The 21,775-nt window shown below is 42.9% G+C and overlaps 1 protein-coding gene and 1 non-coding gene across 2 annotated transcripts in view; both read right to left on the reverse strand.

The window, feature by feature from the left end:
- Positions 1-21,775, reverse strand: part of LOC126484585 (uncharacterized) — a 358,487-nt gene that overhangs the window by 38,304 nt on the left and 298,408 nt on the right. The gene's annotated exons all lie outside the window — the stretch shown is intronic.
- On the reverse strand, positions 13,635-13,706 carry Trnap-agg (transfer RNA proline (anticodon AGG)). The gene has a single exon. It is a non-coding gene; the product is annotated as a tRNA-Pro (tRNA).

Below are 21,775 nucleotides of genomic sequence, written 5' to 3' on the forward strand. Positions count from 1 at the left end.
CAGTCAAGTCTTGCGTTTGGTTAAAGTGGAAATTAAACATATGAAGATTGATACAAAACTGTTTTCTTGATGATGTGACAATTAAGAAGAAGTATATGTGCATTTACAAGAAGTTTAATAAAAATGTGGATCGTGAACACCAAGTCAAAAATTATTTCTACCATACCATTGTTCTGATCTGGGATTGTTTGATCATTAAGAATTTCCTGAAACTTTAAATATTACTAAAATACAGATCTGGACCTTCTAGCAATCACAGTGGAATCAGCCTAGAACCAACAAGATGAGCCATAACGACTTCGACGAAATCTACGTGGGAATCCATTCAAGTTAAGTGCCAAAATTAATGACTTTTTTACAGTGACTTCATTATTTCCATTCTGACGATACCATCCACAGTCAATAACTTTGTTGTTGCCCGATAAAGCGAACATATGCTGCGTGAGCAACATTATTAATCTGAAACTTCCTGGCAGATTAAAACTGTGTGCCCGACCGAGACTCGAACTCGGGACCTTTGCCTTTTGCGGGCAAGTGCTCTACCATATGAGCTACCGAAGCACGACTCAAGCCCGGTACTCACAGCTTTACTTCTGCCAGTACCTCGTCTCCTACCTTCCAAACTTTACAGAAGCTCTCCTACGAACCTTGCAGAACTAGCACTCCTGAAAGAAAGGATACTGCGGAGACATGGCTTAGCCACAGCCTGGGGGATGTTTCCAGAATGAGATTTTCATTCTGCAGCGGAGTGTGCGCTGGCATGAAACTTCCTGGCAGATTAAAACTGATTTCTAACCTACTTTGCAAGTGGTGGCATTGTTAGATGCTCCAATCTGTCATTTGATAACTATTGTACCTCCATATTCATGTTGTATAAGAATTGATTCCTGGGTCTATCTCGGTCCTTTACAACAACAATTTTCCCTCCAAATTTGTTGTACGGATGGGCGAGAAGGCGCACCTTGATGTACCCACATTACTCTTATTTCTACGAGGAGCGTTCAGTACATAATGCAACACATTTTTTTCTAGGTTAGTTTCGATTAAAAAATTCGAGATTTGTTGTGGGACATCGTGGAATATTCCCGCCTCAGCCCCTATAGGTCCATGAAGATCCGATAGGTGGCGGCGCCCTACGTTGCCTTCAAAATGGCGTCTGTAAATGAGGAGCTTTCCTAGCAGAGAGCTGTCACTGAGTTTCTTTTGGCAGAAAACAGAGCATTACAGATATTCATAGGCGCTTACACAGTGGCTACAGAGACCTGGCGGTGAACAAAAGCATGGCGAGTCGTTGACGAGGCGTCTGTCATCAAAGCAACAAGGTCGCGCAAACCTGTCGCAACTCCTGCGTTCCGGCCGGCCGCACACAGCTGCGACTCGTACAGTATTGGAACGTGCGGACACACTCATTCGATGTGGACGACGGATCATAATCAAACACCTCGCTGCAACCATTTAGCCCGCATCTCGTGGTCGTGCGGTAGCGTTCTCGCTTCCCACGCCCGGGTTCCCGGGTTCGATTCCCGGCGGGGTCAGGGATTTTCTCTGCCTCGTGATGGCTGGGTGTTGTGTGATGTCCTTAGGTTAGTTAGGTTTAAGTAGTTCTAAGTTCTAGGGGACTGATGACCATAGATGTTAAGTCCCATAGTGCTCAGAGCCATTTGAACCATTTTTTTGCAACCACTTAACGTCCTCCCTCGAGGTGCAACGATCAACTCTGAAATGATTCTCGGCCAGAATGGCTATGTTTCTGAACCGTGAGTGTGTGGGATAATTATTTCTTTCTAATTTCTGCTACCAGTCACTTTTTTATTTTATGTTTAAAAGAATACAACGCGTTTCGAACATTTTCTGTTCATCTTCAGGCGTTTATACTTACATACGTACATTACGTACATTACATACATACATACATACAGACAGACAGAGAAATGCTACTTAAAAATAAACAGTCTTAAACTAGATTAATCTAGAGCTCTTTGTCCATCGTTTGTTCCTGTAGCGGCTGGTGTGGCATTTGGGGGGGGGGGGGGGGCAGTGGATGGCTTGAAGTCGAAATCAGTGATGTCTTCTGCTGGTTTTCTTCCTTGTGGTTTATTATGTATGATATCACAGCCTTTATAGGATGCAGATAGATTTGCATCAGTTATGTGTTACGAAAATAGTGTGAAAGCATTTTATATGACAGTTTATCACTTACGATTTCATCTTGCTGCTTTACTTGCATCACTGGTGTAATGGCGGAGCTAATGATTAACATTACACTATTGCACATTGTATTTTGTCACTGATTGCCAACGTAATTCACTGCACAAATGCAGTTTGTGCAATGAAGAGATCGTTAAGGACGCAACGACTACTGAGCCGTACAATATAACGCGGCACGTCGGAACTCTACAGAGAGACCGAGCTGTCGCGTCGCACGTGGAAACCGCAGCTGTCTCCCCGCTACCACCGCCGCGACATCTCCCCCCCTGCACCCGCGGGCGCACCCATGTAAATTAACGCGACAGCAAGCCGTGTCGAAACGGCTAGCGGACCATAAAAACACGAGCGGCGGCAAAGCCAGGGGCTCGTGGCGTGCGTGTTCCTGGAAGAGCTGGAGACCGCGCTCTCCAATTACCGTTCCAGCACCATGCGGCGAGAGCATAGTCACAAAGCGGACAACCTGTTTGTAATCCGACAATTCCCTTCCGTCCGGCCGTCCTCTCTCACTCTGGTCAGTTTCATAATACCCGTACAGTGGTTGTAACGAAAATAATGTTTCACTTTACAAGACTTCCAAATCATTATCGTTAGAGCCCAATGTGGAGTATAAACTTTTCCAATATAAATCCAGTTGATACTTGGATTTGTCCAAAGCGTATGATTTTAAATAATAATAATAATAATAAAATTTAATTTCAGTTCCCGATAATGCCCTTCAGTCATACACATGGACGTTGCTCTTGGACGTTTACTAAAACATGTAACTAACTTCGATCAAACTGTCGTCTCGGTTTAGGTATCTAGTCAACAACTTCCTACATCCATAAACCGCCCATTAGCGAGGGAACTTATCCGCCTATCTGCAGTTTATTTTCCATGGCCATAATTACCCTACCTGATCAAAAGTACCCGGACGTCCATTTGTAGACATTAATACGGGTTGTGTCCATTCTTCGCCTTTCTGACGACTTGAACTCTGCTGCGGATATTTTCAACAATATGTCTGAAATCCGTCGAGGAGTGGCAGCTCATTCTTTCGCAAAGGGCGAATCAGAAAAACGTAGTGATGTTGGACGCTGGGTTCTACAACGTACTGAACGTTCTAACTCATCTCAAAGGTGTGCCATTGGGTTCGCGTCAGAACTCTGGTAGGCCAGTCCATTTTAGGATTATTACTGTCCATAAACCATTGCCTAACAGATGCTGCTTTATCACAAAATTTATTGTCATGCTGATACAAAGAATCAGAGTCTCCGAACTGATCCTCTACTGTATGCAGTTAAAACCTGTAAAATGAATGCATATCCTTCAGCATTTAACGTTTTCTGGAGCGCAGTAAGGGGACCGCAACATAACCACGAAGAACACCCCTACAATAATTGCGTACTTTACTGTTGGCCCTACTCATGATGCCAGGTAACGTTCGTTCTCGAGGCAGTCGACAAACAAAAACCTGTCACGACTTGCTAAATGTCTCCAAAGAGGTATACGTAAGATAAAACAGAAAGCCATGCGCTGCAGCAGAGATGCTAACAATTAGCAATTTCTACTTCTGTGTTCGAGACGGTCGTAGCAGCAGAAAGAAGAGGTAAATTTTTCCACTGAGAAGAAAATACAACTGAGAATATTTACTATTGAATTTCACTGAAGATTTATTTCAGATTTGTTTGATGGTGTCTATTCGGCAGCCGGTTGTAAAAACATTTCATTAACTACCATTTATGACTTCACAGTTAAAAGTCGTAAAACACTGCCAGTTCAAAAATTCTAATTCATTATCCAGCCAGCAAGCAGTAAAAATTGGAATGGAATACACTGGCGAGCGAACAGAGACCATAATCCGCAGTCTTCGAATCGTAGGTAAAAAGGAAAGTAATTGTAACTGTGCATGTTGAAATACTACTTGTATTCTGTCTTGGTTCCATATATCCGACAATGAGGATAAAAGAAGAACAGGGGAATGATAGCAGTAAAAACTGAATAAAATAATGGAAACTAAAGAAAGTTTTCTCCATAGACAAGTAACGGAACTCTACGGAACGTGATCAGAAGTACGTCAACTAAAGGTACGATACAGAATATTCCATTGATCATGGCACGCAAAAGCAATTTCGCCACAATATCCTGATCTTTAACCTGCTTAAAATCTTTTTTGCAAAACAACAATAGTTATGGTAGACTTGATTTTTCACTGCAATGGTAAACGATTTTCATATACGTAACAGTGATAGTAATGGAAAGCCATCTTGTCGCGAACGTATATCACGAGTGAAATTTTCCACAACTATTGAGTTTCTGTTACATTTAAGTACTTGACTAACGGTGTGTACCTTTTATTGTGAGTAAAAAACACAAACCCTACCATCGAACTGCCACAGGTCATAGCCTGAGTCATTACTCCAAATCACTCGTTTCCATTCATCCGCAGTCCGATGTCGTCGCTTTTTACGCCACCTGAAGCGTTACTTAGCATTGATAACAGTTAGGTGTGGCTTACGAGGAACTGCTCGACATTCTGCCTCAATCTTTTTAATTTCTTATGAACCGTTAGTGTGCTAGTTAGACTGTTGGTAGCACTTTGGAACTCACGAGTGACTGCTTCCGCTGATCGAACACCAGTCCCTCCACTTAGCAATGCGCCACGCTGACCGTGCAGCCACCGATGCGGACGTGCCTTGCCTCTGTTTAGGTGTGGTCGCTCCTCCATGTTTCCTCTTCACAATCACATCGCCAACAGTCGACTTGGGGAGCTTCACAAGGGTTGAAATGTTCCTGGTCCACTTGTTATTCAGGTGACTTCCAACGATCAGTTTACGTTCAAAGTCGCTGACCTCTCCTGACCGACCAATTCTATCGTCATTTCTTCAATACTGACAACCAAACACTTCCCGCCTCCTTTTATACCGGCGTGTCCGCTTCTCGTTACTTCCAGTAGTCAACCACGCTTCACATAGGGGTGTCCGGATATTTTTGATCAGATCGTGCATTTGCTTCCGATAGTATGTTAATTATTTAAAAAATACTCTATGGTCCGTACAAATTTGATCGTAAAGGTTAGATATTCGGCACACAGGGTCCCCTCTTATTATGCGAATGCTTCAAGATACCGAAACGAGGTTTTCGGCAAACGATAATAGGCAGAGGGACACGTAATTCTGTTCTATCAATCGAGGTACAGAAGGAAGTGTGGTTCTGTACACCGAAAGAGGTACTTTTCCGACAACATCCATACGCTCTTGGAAAGGCGATAAAAGCGATATAAGGCTTGTTAACTTTGGCACTATGGCTATATGCAAAAATATACGAAAAATGTGGTGCAATTGGAAGACTAGGCATCTAGAATCGGGTATTGCGGTGTTAAAAGCGCCAAGTGAGGTTCTCACTCGAGACTCCGTCATAGCTTTGTTTTTTTTTTTTCTTCAAAAATGTTCAAATGTGTGTGAAATCTTATGGGACTTAACTGCTAAGGTCATCAGTCCCTAAGCTTACACACTACTTAACCTAAATTATCCTAAGAACAAACACACACACCCATGCCCGGGGGAGGACTCGAACCTCCGCCGGGACCAGCCTTTTTTTTTTTTTCAACCAAAGTTGTATGCGCACATATCTGAAATTGTTTTCCTGATTGTCTTCTGATACGCTTGAAGATAGCACACACGTCACTTAAAAAGAATCTTAGCTCACGCTCTAACCACGTAGTATAAAGTAGAGCTAACAGGAAATACATCTTATCTTAGCAGCGTAGGCCTATCTCCTTGCCTCACACTATGGCTGAGTCTGGTATAAAATCCCTACTTGGGGTACTTTGTAAACCTGACGTTTTTCCTCGATGGTTCCAACACAAGTGAACATGCCTTAGAGACCGTTTCGTCCAGCCATTACAAGGAAGAATACCAAATTATTCAAGTAGCACAAAATCCTATCCCAGATTCATGCAACAGAGGAAATTATAAATCCGATGACAGCAGTCACGGGTCGATAGCGTCCATCTTTAATGAGTACGAAAATTTAACACGCAAATTTCCACCATGAAAAAATTTTTGCTCGGTATTCCAGGCCAGTCGAAGTGTTACCGAAGTACAGGGTTATTGGATGGTACGATCAAAATGTTTTACTACCCACCGAGAATAATGTTTAAAAAAGCTCACTATGGTTTGGATTGGCGAAGAAAATAGCAATTTAGTTCAAATTGCTCATGGGGTCGCCCCCATTACACCGCCTAAAGAGCAGCAGGAGAGGTGAGCGCAGACTCCCCAGTAAGGTTGACTGCATGAACTGCTTCCTTACCGGTAGAGAGACACCACGAGGCAGAAAAACTAACGGAGACCCGCTTTTCAGACCCACTCTGACGCAGGTTCTCGTCGATGCCGTGTGGTTCTGAGGTAGCGCTTAAGAATCAGTGCGGAACTTTGCTACCTTCTCTGCTTGCCACGAACTGACCTCCATTACTCTGCAGTCAATTGCGTTTAGATTCATATCTGTAAAAACCTGGTCGCGTCGCGAGAGGATACAAGCGACTATCGCAACTGCCGAACTTACGTGCACACGCAGTCTGCTTTGCAAACCGACAGCACAAAAAAATGGTTCAAATGGCTCTGAGCACTATGGGACTTAACATCTATGGTCATCAGTCCCCTAGAACTTAGAACTACTTAAACCTAACTAACCTAAGGACAGCACACAACACCCAGTCATCACGAGGAAACCGACAGCACACTATATGCCGATGCTGCTGGAATAAGAGTTGCCAAACATACTAACCTCACCACTCAAATCTCGTTTCTCTCATGCTCAACAATACTTCACATCTTCCTCTCAGGATTTTTTCCTACGCTTTTACTACACTGCGCAAAATAAATACAGGACCACTTTTTTCAAACCCGATAAGTCTCTCTACTTGTCATCTGTCACTTCGAAATTTGGCTCAAAGGTGCCTACAACCTTCCTCTGTAAATACGCAAAAGCATGGCGCCCTAAGACGTCACCCTCGGGAACGGTGACGCCTCTAACAGCACGATAACGACACACGCGAAAGAAAAGGCCACAATTCAAAAGTTCATGTGAGGCGTAAGGTGAGTTAATGATGTCACATTGGCATCAAATTTCACCATAATTCTGCCCAACGCCACTGTGAACGTGTCACATGACGGGAAGGTCTCCCCCCCCCCCCCCCTTACCCACGTTTACACCCGCTTCTTTCAACGCCTCTGCGATGGACGTCACAACCGCGACGCCCAGCATTGAAATCAAGCTGCTTTCTTATGGGTGGCCGTATCAACATTGTAAACATACGCCGCTCAGAATCGACAGGAAAAGGTCTTAGGGCGTGGCATAGAGGACGTTAGTGAAACCACCCCCTACCTTGGGGCGTTGATTCCCACACATTTTGCAGTCGAAAATGACATATAATTCGCAGTGCAGAGAGCAATTTTCGACTTTGCTGACATCCCTCAGGCGATTCAACCCTTCTCTAAGGACACTGTGGGCCAGTAACCCAGCTGAACGCGATCCCACGCCTTTGGGCTGCATTGCGACTGTAGTTTCTGCTCTGGTGTACAGTATGGAACCAATAGGGACTGTTTAAAACCATTCGACGAAATTTAAACGGGATCCACAGCAACAATGAGTGGTTATGCTTTTTCAGTCCTCCAGTTTCGCGCCCTTGTGTAATCACAGACACATGCTTGAATAAAACGGCAGAGGGTCCTTCAAAAGCACCCCACTACGGCAACACCGCCGGTGACACCAATCCGTCTTTGTCGAGCACTTTAAAAATGTACCTCTAGAGACAGAGCCCGTGGCGACAGACCCAGGTGCCTGCACGCAGGCTACGCAGCTGCTCTTGCGCCACTACGCTGCTGCTCTTGCCCCTGCCAGTAGGCCATCATAAATCATATGGTGTCCAAGGGATTGCCTGTCTGCAGGCGTCTAGGACTTCGTAAAAGATTCTGTCTATATACATTGAAGCGCCAAAGAAACTGGTATAGGCATCCGCATTCAGATACAGAGATATGTAAACAGGCAGAACAAAGCGTCGCACTGGGCAACGCCTATATAAGACAACAAGTGTCTGGTGCTGTTGTTACGTAGATTACTACTGCTACAATGGCGGGGTATCAAGATGTGAGTGAGTTTGAAAGTGGTTTTATAGTAGGTGCACGAGCGATGTGACACAGCATCTCCGAGGCAGCGATGAAGTGGGGATTTTCCCGTACAACCATTTCACGAGTGTACCGTGAATATCCGGAATCCGGTAAAATATCAAATCTCCAACATCAATGCGGCCGGAAAAAGATCCTGCAAGAACGGGACCAACGACGACTGAAGAGAATCTTTCAACGCGACAGAAGTGCAGCCCTTCATCAAATTGCTGCAGTTTTCAATGCTGGGCAATCGGCAAGTGTCAGCGTGCGAACCATTCAACGAAGCATCATCGATATGGGCTTTCCGAGCCGAAGGCCCACTCGTGTACCCTTAGTGACTGCACGGCATAAATATTTACGTCTCGCCTGGGCCCGTCAACACCGAAATTGGACTGCTGATGACTGGAAACATGTTGCCTGGTCGGACGAGTCGCGCTTCAAATTGTATCGAGCGGATGGACGTGTACGGGTATGGAGACAACCGCATGAATCCATGCACCCTGCATGTCAGCAGGGGACTGTTCAAGCTGGTGGAGGCTCTGTAATGGTGTGGGCTGTGTGGAGTTGGAGTAATATGGGACCCCTGACACCTCTAGACATGACTCTGGCAGGTGACACGTACTTAAGCATCATATCTGATCATCTGCATCCATTCAAGTCCGTTGTGCATTCCGACGGACTTGGAAAATTGCAGCAGGACAATGCGACACACTACACGTCCAGAGTGGCTACAGAGTGGCTCCAGGAACACTCTTCTGTGTTTAAAAAATTCCGCTGCCCACCAAGCTCCCCAGACATGAACATTACTGAGAATATCTGGAATGCCTTGCAACGTGGTTTTCAAAAGAGATCTTCATCTCCTCGTACTCTTGCAGATTTATGGACAGCCCTGCAGGATTCATGGTGTCAGTTCTCTCCAGCAATACTTCAGACATTAGTCGAGTCCATGCCACGTCGCGGTGCGGCAGTTCTGCGTGCTCGTGGCGATATTAGGCAGGTGTACCAGTTACTTTCGCTCTTCTGTGTAGGTAAATTTTTAATGTGCTCAATAAAGGCAAGTGGGTGACACCGAAGATGTTGCCGAAGTGGGATGTCTTAGAAGGGCCCTTTGCCATTTTACTTATGCATGTATCAATGTCACATCCTTCTGTGATCACTCCACAGAAGGCAGCGAAACAGGAGGGATAAGCACCGTTCACTGCTTTGGATTGTGTTCATATTTCGTCGAATGGTTTTGAACGGACGCTTCTGGTTGCACCCTGTACACCAGAGCAAAAACTGCAGTCGCATTGATTTTTCAGAAAAAGCACAGCACATCTCATTTCCCACGTTATGTGCAAATAACCAAACCCGTGATTTATTGAAATTCGTAATTTTATGCAATGACACTAAAGCACCTGAAATAAGCACTGTCCATCCAGAAAATGGACCGTGGATCAGTGGATAATTCTCACCTGACTTGACGAATCAGGTTTCGTTTTACACCAGCTCGATGATCGTGTCCGGATGCGCCATAGTTCAAGCGAACGGCCACAAGAAACATTTTTCGCGCCACGGACGAAGGCCGGTGGGTACAGCATTATGCTACGGGTAACATTCAGGTGGACTTCCGTGGGACCTGTGATAGTAACACACTATCATCATAACAGCTGTGGACAACGGGAACGTTATTGCACACCACATGTATCGTTTCACGCTTGACGTCTGCCACGACAGCAATGGTATCCTCCAGTAGCATAACTGTCCTTAACACAAGACGAAAATCGTGCTACAGTGGCTTGAGGAGCTTTTTAGTGAACTGGCGTTAATGTTTTCGTAACCAAACTCGCACGATCTATTGGGCAACATCTTCGCGCCCATAAACCACCGGAAACCTCACAAGAACGTACCGAATCCGTGCCACGCAGAATCGCCGCTATATTGCGTTCCTGAGGAGAACCAACAAGCTTTCACGCAGGTTGCCATAACGTTTGGCATTAAAATTCCGTGTAATGTGGCTTGCATTTCCCCGAGTTCTTTCCTTCTTTCAGAGGAGAAGGGTTGGGTGGTCTGACTTAAAGAGATTGTAGGAAGTGAAATGACGGGGTTTCGCGGTTAGTCTCAGAAGATTTTCTCACTTCCCGAATTCTCTCCAACCAAGTTTCTAATATACTCCTATTGTCTGTTACATAACACCATTACACGACGAGGGTCGACAAAGCGAGAAAATTCGTGGAACAACGGTTTTAGAACAGTTGTGACACCTGGTTTTTAACGACTTTACCGAATTGGAGGCTCTGAAAGTGATCCGACTGTATGACGTCTTCATACTTTCGACACGAGGGCACAGAACTGGTTCAAGTGCCTGCAACACCGTGTTCACAGTGTAAAATGACGTGACTTCTACGAAAAGCCGTTGGTATACTTTAGGACAACTGTCGTGAAAATTTGTAGTTCACATCATTCACGAGATGAAAAATACTGTCATTTGGAACTATTCAGCAATTTCCGACCGCTGTTTGTAGTTATATTCATGAGAGCGCTCACAAATGACACAGTTACTTCACGTTCCCGAGAAACAGGGTCTGTCATCGAAACTGCGAAAGTAAGCTGTGTTTCGTAATTTTGGGCCATAAAAAACACGGGACGCTTAGGTCAGCACGTGGCCCACGGCCGGGCAGTCGGCGTTAATGACTGGGACCTGATGAGGTCTGCGCTATATATAGGGACATTACCGCCGCTGGCATCAACACGTCCTGGCGCGCGGTCGGTCATGCACAGGTTCCACTTTCTCTGCGACCGTCAAGGACGGATGCGCCGTGCGCATACGTGGAGATGCATGTCGCTGAGCTCGCGGGAAGTCCTGTTTAGGATGCCGGAACGTGCATCCTCTCTCGCCATAAATCACGGGCCGGACGTCTTGCGGAGAAGATCTGGGCCGCTGGGAGCGATGTTGTAGACGTCTTACTGCTACTGCCTTCGTGCTTCTGGTAATTTTTCACGTTTGCTTTGACATGCTTTTCGCGGTGCGTGAAGTTGTTACGCGTTATATGTGCACGGTGTAACTCTTAAAACTTGCACTCCTTTTATTTTGTGAATGATTCAACATGTCGAAAGTAGTTGTTCGTCGAGGCGAATAGAGTTTAGGGGTAACATAAAGGGCGTCATCGAATTCACCTCTTCCTTGAGGCGTTGATTCCCACACATTTCGCGGTCGAAAACGACGTTCCGCAGTGGGATGTGCAACAGGGCAATTTTCTTGACAACCTTTACATCGCTGACACCCGTCAGACTATTTATCCCTTCTCGATGGACATCATGTGCCAGAAACCCCATTGAAAGTGATAGCACCCCTTCGGAGTGCAATGCGACTGCAGTGTTTGCCCTGGTGTACAGGGTGCAACCACAAGGGTCCGTTCAAAACCATTCGACGAAATATGAACGCAGTACAAAGCAGTGAACGCTGCTTATCCCTCCTGTTTCGCTGCCTTCTGTGGAGTGATCACAGAAGAATGTGACATTGACACATGCATGAGTAAAATGACAAACGGCCCTTCTAAGTCGTACTGTTATTGTTTCTATTGATGAGGCTAATGCTTCAGACAACAAGTAACAAATATCGCGTGCTCGCACAGTCCACACATCTCTCTTTTTCTTTTCTTTTTCTTTTTTTTTTTAATTTCGACAGATGCTGTCAAGTTTTTACAAATATTTGAACTTGAAAAACACTTTCAGACTACCAAATAGAAAAAACTATGGAAGCTGAAACGTTTCCTTAAGAAAGTGTACTATTGCACACAATACTTTTAAATAAAAATTGCAGACCCTTTAAAAAGTACGTACTGCAATTAGTTACTTTCAGTTTTCTTATTCTTCTTATCTTCCCCAAATTATTTCATCCTCATTTGGCATGTTCCTAGTGTCATTGCGTTTTTGAGTTTCAGAATCCTGTCTTTCGTTTTTCTGGCCGTGAACTTAATGGAGGTTTATACTGTTCGTACGTCGTCCGTGTAGTTGACGATGAATCAACAGCAGTATCAATGAGAGCCTTTTAAGGGTGTCCGTTAGCTCCAGTGCCTTGATTTGTTGGTTTTCGTAAATAACGATTAAATTTTTAATCGATCGTGGTTCATCCATTCATGCTACAAGGCAGTAATATTACAGGAGTTTTTTCCGTGCAATGTAACTAAATCGATCGGTCAGGGAACACAGTTCTTCCGAGTCTGGGCATCCGGATACCGTCGCGGACCATGTACATTTTTACATAATTACAACTTTCTAAATGTCATGAGTATTCCCTATTCTGTACCTGCTCTTTTCTCAAACCTCCCAAGAGAGATAATCTGGTAGGCCTATGTTAAGGAAAACCTCCATGTGAGAGGATCGACTTCTGTACCCGTGTACTTCTAAAAGTGAGAAAAATGCCTCGTCTCTTGGAGTTACGCTTATACAGGTTCGAGTGCAGCATTTTCAGTGGCAAAGCTTGATGCCATTGCCTGTCAAATCTTCATGGCAAGAGCTAATACGAAAGAACCAAGATGAAAAGAGGCGAACGGAGAATACAGTCATGATACATTCGTAACTGAGTGCTGTTACTGCGGACGTCTCATCCCACTATTACGTTGCTGTGGCGTAGATTTAAGCCATAAGGTTAATTCCCACGCTCATACCCAGTGACGAGCATTGGAAGGTATAAGCCAGTTGGTTGTCATTCTCAGTGAGCCTAACCATGATACAGTAAGTCACGCCAATACCACTGTAGATACCGCACGAGAGTCCATCACTGCGTAAGAATTCGTTAAGTAAAAATAAGGATACTAAATTATTCATAACTCATTATCGTAGGTGGGACTGTTGACGTATTTCACTGCCGTTCACTGCACTCTTTTACGGTTTGAATAGAGATGTATTCTGGAACAAAGACGCGTGTACGGCTAGCGTCTGGCGACATCAACTAGTAAAAGACGTAAGCATGTTAAAATGAAATGAGCTAGCCCTTCCAGAGAAGGAAACGAAGTATAGACAACGGGAAAAATATCTTTAATGCAGGTTTTACCCACATTTTGCTTCTCATATCAGAGTTCGAAAGATATGCGTTTCCTAATAAACTAGGCTAACGTTTAATTGTTCTGAAAAACCTGATCAGTAAAGCCTCTGTAGTCTTATCTCTAATGCTACATTACGCAATATTTCATTTATATGCATCAATATATTTCGGCAAATATTTGAAAAACAGATGAATTAATAAGTATTTTACAATAGTTAGTTTATTGGGAATTCTTATAATAAATTAAAATAGTAGGGCTCGTCCGGGATTTGAACCCGGGACCTCTCGCACCCTAAGCGAGAATCATACCCCTAGACCAACGAGCCACCATACAACTCCGCTGTCATACGTAAGTACTAGACGACAAACAACAGATCATCTTCAGTGCTTCCAAACATTTCGTCGAGATTTTTCTTAAAATATATAGTGATTTATTCGTTATTTAACCCTGTTAGCAAACTTATCGCCGAAAATGTTTCGCCAAGTAGTTGGACCCGAACTTTGTTAAAAAAAAAATTATACGCGATGGGAAAAGCAAAACTTAAGACGATAATAATTTATAGGAATACGTGACTAGGATGGCAACAGCTGGCGCCGCTGGGCTGAAGACACCGCTACGTGGCGCACACATCGCAGCGAGGCTTGCGCTGTCTCGCTCGCAGCTTCGTATTACCATCTCTCCCTCACCATTTTCACGATTCCGCGAAGAGCTGATAAGGCGACAAAAATATACCTCTCGCCGGCTGCAGTTGTATAAAACTGTCTCCGTCATATCAGTCTACAGATACTCTTGTGAAGCATACACAACAATGCTTGACATTCACTTTCAAACCAAATGATAACTGACGAGTTCCACTGTGCCAAAATACAACCGTCTTATTTGTCGAGGCTGCTCTAGGTAATCACACAGTAAACAACATGTGAATAGGGCAGATGCAGTCGGACAAGGCTGGTAGTTGGATTTCAAATTAAATTACAATGAGCTGACAAAAATCATGGGACAGCGATATACACAACAGCAGATGGCGGTAGTATTGCGTACACACGGTATAAAAAAGGCAGTGATTTGGCGAAGCTGTGATTTGTACTCAGGTGATGCATGTGAAAAGGTTTCCGAAGTAATTATGGCCGAACGACGGGAATTCACAGACTTTGAACCCGGAATGGTACTTACAGCTACAAACATGGGACATTCCATTTTGGAAAATATTAGGGAATTCAATATTCCGAGATCCCAGGTGCTAAGAGTGTGCTGAGAGTACCAAATTTTGGTCATTACCTCTCACCACAGACAACGCAACCGACAGACATCTCTTAACGATCGAGAGCAGCAGCATTTGCGTAGAGTTGTCTGTGATAACAGACAAGCAACACTACTTGAAATAACCACTGAAATCAATGTGGGACGTACGACGAACGTATCCGTTAGAACAGTGCGGCAAAATATGGTGATAACAAAGCCCCCGGAGTAGACAATATTCCATTGGAACTACTGACGGCCGTGGGAGAGCCAGTCCTGACAAAACTCTACCATCTGGTGAGGAAGATGTATGAGACAGACGAAATACCCTCAGACTTCAACAAGAATATAATAATTCCAATCCCAAAGAAAGCAGGTGTTGACAGATCTGAAAATTACCGAACTATCAGCTTAATAAGTCACAGCTGCAAAATACTAACACGAATTCTTTACAGACGAATGGAAAAACTAGTAGAAGCCAACCTCGGGGAAGATCAGTTTGGATTCCGTAGAAACACTGGAACACGTGAGGCAATACTGACCTTACGACTTATCTTAGAAGAAAGATGAAGGAAAGTCAAACCTACGTTTCTAGCATTTGTAGACTTAGAGAAAGCTTTTGACAATGTTGACTGGAATACTCTCTTTCAAATTCTAAAGGTGGCAGGGGTAAAATACAGGGAGCGAAAGGCTATTTACAATTTGTACAGAAACCAGATGGCAGTTATAAGAGTCGAGGGACATGAAAGGGAAGCAGTGGTTGGGAAGGGAGTAAGACAGGGTTGTAGCCTCTCCCCGATGTTGTTCAATCTGTATATTGAGCAAGCAGTAAAGGAAACAAAAGAAAAATTCGGAGTAGGTATTAAAATTCATGGAGAAGAAATAAAAACTTTGAGGTTCGCCGATGACATTGTAATTCTGTCAGAGACAGCAAAGGACTTGGAAGAGCAGTTGAATGGAATGGACAGTGTCTTGAAAGGAGGATATAAGATGAACATCAACAAAAGCAAAACAAGGATAATGGAATGTAGCCTAATTAAGTAGGGTGATGCTGAGGGAATTAGATTAGGAAATGAGACACTTAAAGTAGTAAAGGAGTTTTGCTATTTGGGGAGCAAAATAACTGATGATGGTCGAAGTAGAGAGGATATAAAATGTAGGCTGGCAATGGCAAGGAAAGCGTTTCTGAAGAAGAGAAATTTGTTAACATCCAGTATTGATTTAAGTGTCAGGAAGTCATTTCTGAAAGTATTCGTATGGAGTGTAGCCATGTATGGAAGTGAAACATGGACGATAAATAGTTTGGACAAGAAGAGAATAGAAGCTTTCGAAATGTGGTGCTACAGAAGAATGCTGAAGATTAGATGGGTAGATCACATAACTAATGAGGAAGTATTGAATAGGATTGGGGAGAAGAGAAGTTTGTGGCACAACTTGACCAGAAGAAGGGATCGGTTGGTAGGACATGTTCTGAGGCATCAAGGGATCACCAATTTAGTATTGGAGGGCAGCGTGGAGGGTAAAAATCGTAGAGGGAGACCAAGAGATGAATACACTAAGCAGATTCAGAAGGATGTAGGTTGCAGTAGGTACTGGGAGATGAAAAAGCTTGCACAGGATAGAGTAGCATGGAGAGCTGCATCAAACCAGTCTCAGGACTGAAGACCACAACAACAACAATCGAGAGTCAGTTCGTACACAAAATCTTGCACCGCAACACTTTCGCAATTGACGGATATAGAGACAGCATGGCTCAATATTTCTGCAGGGAACTTCCGACGAATTGTTGAGTCCATTCCTACCCGTGCTACACTACGCTGGACAAAAGGAGTTATCTCATGATTTTTGTCAGCTCAGTGAAAGTGCAGTGCAGGTGTTCCTAGTGGTTTCTTGGTAACTGCTGTCTCTCTGAGTAGGTGGGGAAGAAGGGACTGGCGTATATGATTTAAGTGTCCTAACCACCGCAGGCGATGCTCCTTGAGAGCGTCTTCTTTCCCTTATGGTCCCTCCATATTATGTCCAAAATATTTCGTAAGCAGCGCACTTTAAAGAGTTAAGTTCGTGTTTAGCAAATAATGTCAAAGTATCTGCTCCAAACAAGTGTGTATTCAGCACACATGATTGATAAATGAGTATATTTGTGGTCATCGTAAAGTGTTTCTTGCCCCGTACTCTTGTGTGGAGTTTCGTGAAAGTGCTGGCTGCTTTTTGTTCTCTCGTGTCTATCGCGTCATCCAGCGCGAGATCTTCCCGCACTAGCCAGCCGAGGTGGCAGTATTTGTTGACCACATTCAACAAGCACAATACATTCTTTTGGCAGACAGGTTCGTGCCTCATTGTGCCACATTCACAGCCTTCTTTACATTCACGTACACAGAGAAGAGATTGCAGGAAGTAGCAAATTAATCTACAAGCCATTACACAGCCTTCAGGCAGTTCTCTTTGCAGAACAAACATATCATAATTGTGTGAAAGAATTAGTGTCTTTTATGCCTGCGTGGCAAGAGACAGGTCCGATGCTTCGATACCAGCAACTTTAGTAGTGCATGCGAAACCATAATACATAAAATGAATTTATTTAATAACTTTGCTTTCTGGGGGGGGGGGGGGAGGGGGTAGGGGAGGTGAGGGATTTACGGCTGTACTATCCAGTTAAATTCTCGCGACGCAGTTTTTTTCATTCACCGGAAACTCAATTGGCTGTCTCTGTGTACCTCAAGTGTCAGATTTCGGCCAAGGGTGAGATAAAACCACCATGAAATGTTGTTGTGGACTTCAGTATGAAGACTGATCTGATGCAATTCTCCTCACTAGTTTATCCTGTGCAAAGTTGATCATCTCTACATAACTTCCGCAACTTTCATCTCTTTGAACCTGCTGACTACAGTCAAGCCTTGGTCTCCATCTACCATTCCCCCTCCCCCGTACCCACCGATAGGCACACCGCCATAAGTCGTGTGTTAAATAAAGTTTTTGATAGTCCAAGTTGTGATGCAGGAAATGGGTCACTAGGAATGCTTTAAAAGGACACGCTTCATTCCCAAAAAGAACATGCGGTACTTCCTAATATTTGATCTACGCAATGTGACTGTGTGCTCTCCTTATCGAACGCGCTCTTGTCAATAGTGACCAATTTGCAACCAAGGCCATACAATATTACGAAGAAGTAATGTTTATAATTCCTGAACATGTTGCGAGCATTGTTAGGGTTTTCTACGAGACGCATCCAGTAATAAATAAAGTACTTCTGGTCTCCAAAGCCTCGTGCAGGTGACAGGATTCTCCCAATGATGTGGTTTAAGTAGTATTAAGTTCATCCAAAACCTAACGCTTTCTTTTACCAGTTTGCATCAGACAGCTCGTTAGGTATGCAGTGTCCAAACAAAAAGTAACATCCACACCATCCACTGACAAGTGGAGTGCGTGACCTGGAACGCTGACGACCGTACGATTATATGCTTAGAATATAAATCGCTCATCGCAAAAGCAGTGGTATGAGCCATTCGTATGCAAAACTGCGCGTCCTATCGCGAGAAACATTTGAATGAACACAGAAAGAGGAACTCTGTGACGTTAACAAACGAAATATCGATATGACAAGTCTAAAAGCATACATATGTCATGACTTACTGCCCTCCACTTATAAGAAATACGCTGTATGAATAACAAAATTTTTCCACTGACTTGTTAAAGGGTCTTCGACTATCTTGCGTCTTCGGTGGAGCCAACGTCGACTAACTCTCAACAACATCCTTTTTTGTTTTGCCTTGCATTCCGCTATTCTACTAAAGGAAGAGCACCATTCCTCAGACACAGAATAACATCATGTTATTCCTTAACAAACATAGACAAATAGAAACAAGCTGGACTGACTAGTCTTGTTCTCCCACGGGAAACAATTGAGTTTCCCGTTGACGTTCTTGTCAGCACTACGTTCCGGTCTTCGGTATTCCATTGGAGCTGCGCACGGCGCGGGGTCTCTCTGCTGCTACTTGTGATGACATCACAGCCGGGCAGGCTGACTGCTCTCGGCGCCGTATGTAGCTCGAAAGGAATATCTCAGGGAAGAATACAACAACTGCAGACTACGGAAACAATTCAAAAAACGAAATAAATATAATTATCTCCTTAACAAGAAACACTCTTAATTCTCAACTCGTTCTACTTGTTCAATTATTTGAAGCTACACAACATGGACATCAAATCAACATTTGAAAGGGAGACTTTTTACCCTTGTACCTGATAATGTCGCACATCTATTCAGTCTTCAAAGTGCAGGTGCGAGATTTCAATCAGGTGGTCAAAGCGCAGTGGAAAAGAACAGTATACACATCTGATTGAAATTTTCTTTTCACACTCAACATCGCTTCTGCATTTAAGCAGTCCAATGTCAAAAGCAACGCTAATTACAATTTCAGACGGTGATTTTGGTGTGTCAGTGTCATTACCTGCCTTTTGCCAAGCATAATTTAAAGTAGGCTTCTAATTTTGTGCAGAAAGATGATTCTTTAACGGAGAGGTGGTCTGATTAAGAAATGATAGTCATGTAACTTTCCTTCTGGTTTTTTACTTTGCCGCCTTACAAAATTATGGTTACTTCTCTTGCAGATATCATATTGCCTAAAGATGTACTCATTACGACGATGGCAATATTTTGTTGTCTTTGATTTTTTTTTGGTCCTACTATACCGGTAATTTACTACTTCGCGTTATCAAAGTATCCCTCTTAGACTGTGAATAGATGATGATTCACGTGTCGGTTGTGGTAAGATGTGCAGTTCTGGCTGCAAATGGCTCAAGCAACTTTTTTTTTTAATGAGCGATTTATAATCTTGTTTTGATTACTTGCCTAAAGACCCCAGTCGAAAACTGACAATCTCGTGAAGTTGCTTGTAGTGGATGGTGCCTATCACCTACAGTCGTACGACTTAGGCCACTCGTAATCACGTATTTTCTTAGCCGCTTGATTTAGAGTCCAGTGGATGGCCCGGGGTGGCCGTGCGGTTCTAGGCGCTTCAGTCCGGAACCGCGGGACTGCTACGGTCGCAGGTTCGAATCCTGCCTCGGGCATGGGTGTGTGTGATGTCCTTAGGTTAGTTAAGTTTAAGTAGTTCTAAGTTCTAGGGGACTGATGACCTCAGATGTTGTCCCACAGTGCTCAGAGCCATTTGAACCAGTGGGTGGCCAGCATTAGCTGCCTCATGTACCCATTTAATCTGCAGCACCCTCCTGTACCACTTTTCCGAAGCTTCTATTCTCTTATTGTCTGAACCGTTTGTCGTCTTTTTCCAAATTTCTCCTTGGTTTTTCTCACTGCCTGTTGAAAGTACATTATCTGATCAAAAGTATCCGGACGCCTGTTAGAGGACATTAATATGGGGTGCGACCACGCTTCACGTTTATGACGGTTTCAAATCGGTTGGAGACATTTTTCATGAGGTGTCTGAAAGATCGAGCTGCCAGCGATCATGTGGTTAGCATTCAAGCTCAGTAATCGGTAGATCGGTGTGTCAAGTCCCGTTCATTTTTTTAATTTACCTTTTTGTTCAGCACTACTTGTATTATTTCATATATATTACATCTGAAAGGTAATATGATGAAAAGACACATGTATTTGCACGAACTTTTATTGAACTTCTTATGTCATTTAGTCGTTTGTTAGTTTTATCATCACAATAAATATTATATTTATAACAATCAACAAGTAAACAACCCAATGCATAGGGATTGCATGAAAATGTATACCTGTCAGAATTTCCCAAATGGGCCATTCCGTGCCAAGTGGTCTAATATCGAGAAATGTTCCCACATGACCATCATAGATTTTGATGAAATTTTGTATGAACATTCACACATGTTCTCAATGAACTCTGGTAAAGTTTCAGTTTCAGAAATTCAATACTTTCGGAGATACAGTCACTTGTTTAGGACCATAGCACAGCTTTCTATAGTGCGTCCTTCAATTTTCAGCAACTTTGAGATGAGATATCTCTGTATGTATTTGCATGAAAGAAACAAAACTTGGCCATCTTATACAACTTTTAGAGCTCTTTAAAGTAAAATATTAAGAAAAGGATATCTGAGCAATTTTCATACAGATAATTTGAAGCAAAGTTGGGCAAAAAAATAGCTGTTTAAAAAAATGCGAATTTTAGTTTTTTATAGCTCCAAAAGTAATTGTGGGATGTACATGAAACTTTGCACACCGTAACTCACCAACCCAAGGTCTTAGAATGTAAAATGTCATTCTGCTATTGCTTTCCATTATTTCACAAATCTATGGTAAAGTTGACGATTTTTCAAAAAGTGCTAAAAATTGGTATTTTTAGTCAAATTTTTCAAAAAAGTGTTTTCTCCAAACTCTTCTAAACTATGGTCATTAGAAAGAGCATATTCTAAACTATCTAGAAAAGTGGATTTGGTTTTGCAATGCAAGCATATAAGGCCCTAAAAAGTAGCATCATCAAAGAGGCGCACTGGAAGTTTGAACACATTTTTCTGGCACTCAAATTATACCTGAAACCTTTTATTACGCCTAATAAATGGTTATTAGTGCCATGAATAATTGAAATAAAGAGATCTGGTAAATAGGCAATGAGACTGTCAGAAAAACTTGAAAACTATGAGAAGTAGCCCTTCTGCTTTTATTGTAAGTGTTCATCTGCATGAAACTCTTCCCATTTGTAGTAAATTTTCTAATAAATATTGCAGAGATTTTAATACTTAGGTGTTGTAACCTGTGAATTTTCGTCTTAAAGTTATTAGGGAAACATGTGAAATTGGTTGGTTAAACATCTAAGAGTTTTAATTTTATATTTAATCACACTTAAATGTAGCCTACTATCTTCGTAAATACGTAACCACTAGTTTCACAGAGAAAATTCACAAGATTCACTGTTTATAGAAAATATAATGGCAACAATTACTTTAAGAATCAGATTGTTTCATTATTGTGAGCCTTGTTTGAACAATCAGTATTTCAGTGGTGTGTTTGCACCATAGTGAGTGGGTGCTCTCGACTGAGTGTGGCTTGTTAAGTGATTCGTAAGACCATCAAAGTTTGTAATCTAATTTACAAAAAATTGGTTTTGATTGTGTCTTTTATAGCATATATCTCTTATTAGATTTTTTTCAATTGGTATTATACATTGTGTA

Source organism: Schistocerca serialis, chromosome 6, assembly GCF_023864345.2.
Source record: "Schistocerca serialis cubense isolate TAMUIC-IGC-003099 chromosome 6, iqSchSeri2.2, whole genome shotgun sequence".
Taxonomy (NCBI): Eukaryota; Metazoa; Arthropoda; class Insecta; order Orthoptera; family Acrididae; genus Schistocerca; species Schistocerca serialis.